The following is a 1721-nucleotide window of genomic DNA, read 5'->3' as shown; positions in this document are numbered from 1 at the left end:
GTAAAAGGTGCTTCACATTTACTGTAACTTACCTTTCAAAGGCATTTCAATAAGCACCACTGCTAAAGTTAACGTGGAATGGCCATCACAATCCTTTTATATGACTATCTCCTAACGGTAGCACAGTTTTACCTGAAAAAAATGAAAGTTATTACTTGAAAGTTCCTAAAACTGACACCCGTGCAAGTAAATGAAAGCTGTATATCAACTGAAATGTAGGGACATTTTTTAATTCAACTTTTTCAGGAAAATTATGATTATCTGTCATGTACTCCAATGTCGAGGATGCAGCTCCTGCAGACACACCGTTTTGCCTATTTGTAACGTAAGGAATCAGTATTTAGTACCTCGCAAAATCATTCCATACTACCTCCTCAACAGTGGAATGTCATTTCTGGCTACAGGGACGTAAGGACAGCACAACACCCACTCCTCAAAAAAATGGTTCAAATGGCTCTGAGCACTATGGGACTTAACTTCTGAGGTCAGCAGTCCCCTAGAACTTAGAACTACTTAAACCTAACTAACCTAAGGACATCACACACATCCATGCCCGAGGCAGGATTCGAACCTGCGACCGTAGCGGTCGCCCGGTTCCAGACTGTAGCGTCTAGAGCCGCTCGGCCACTCCGGCCACTCGGCGACATTTTACAAAACCAAGATAGGATTCTCTCCCCTAATATCACATGCGGTGGTACTTTCAATTAGTTCACCTTCATAAACATCTATCATCATTCATGTAACTAGTGTATACTTCCAGAAAATGGAACAAAAATCTTTATTTAGTGAAGGCCTAAAACGACAGCCACACATCATTTACAGACAACATATCATGTTCTGTAATGCCATCCTCCCGTCATCTAGTTCGTTTCGTGAAAATATTTAAGCTGTTATAATTTCTTGAACATTCCATACAGGTTTCACAAGCCGACACCGTTGCACAATATTTTGTTTGTTTTGCTTACTCTAGAACAGTAATTTGACCGATGACTTTTTCCCTGGCACCTATAACGAAAGCAGTTTTATAGTGTTCTAGTAAGTGCTCTACCTTGCTAAAAGAAATATATATTTTTTCTTCATTCTTCTTAAAATTAGATACTTTTAACAGATCTTTCTCAGATGTTGTTTCATTATACCTTCGTTGATGTTCATTTATTTTGTGAATGATTAATCTTCATTTTTGACAGTTGTAGCACCATCAGCATCATAATCTCGACCTGTTATTGGTGATCTATAATTAAAATATCGTTCACGTTTTTATTTCATCCATTATCATTACAAAGTAAGTCGTCCCACGTAACATGTAATCAAACACTTTTGGCAAAGTTTGCACGAATCGCTCACAAAAGTCATAGTTGTTCATTGGAATTTTTATGAAAGGATGCCTGGTTTGTATTTCATCTAATTTCGCTAAATGACTTGCCACACTATCGAATTCTTGCCTCGCGATATAACTTTACCTATGTCGAAGTAACTCATAGCTGTCTGGCAGGTGAACTTCATAAATTTTATGCAGCTTCTTGCAAATATCTTTAGTAGTTACGCTTTTCCCGACCAAAACATCAGGTTTTGTGTCGAACAACAAGATCAGACACAGCGAATTTTCATTGATAATTTTGTGCATTTTCTTATGGTTTAAGTAATTTACCGTTAGCAACGTCAGAAACTCCTTCACACTTCAAAATAATCTTCATAATAATTCACCAGGTAACCAAATTTCC

Source organism: Schistocerca cancellata, chromosome 1 (assembly GCF_023864275.1).
Source record: "Schistocerca cancellata isolate TAMUIC-IGC-003103 chromosome 1, iqSchCanc2.1, whole genome shotgun sequence".
NCBI classification, from domain to species: domain Eukaryota; kingdom Metazoa; phylum Arthropoda; class Insecta; order Orthoptera; family Acrididae; genus Schistocerca; species Schistocerca cancellata.
This window is presented reverse-complemented; position numbering follows the sequence as displayed.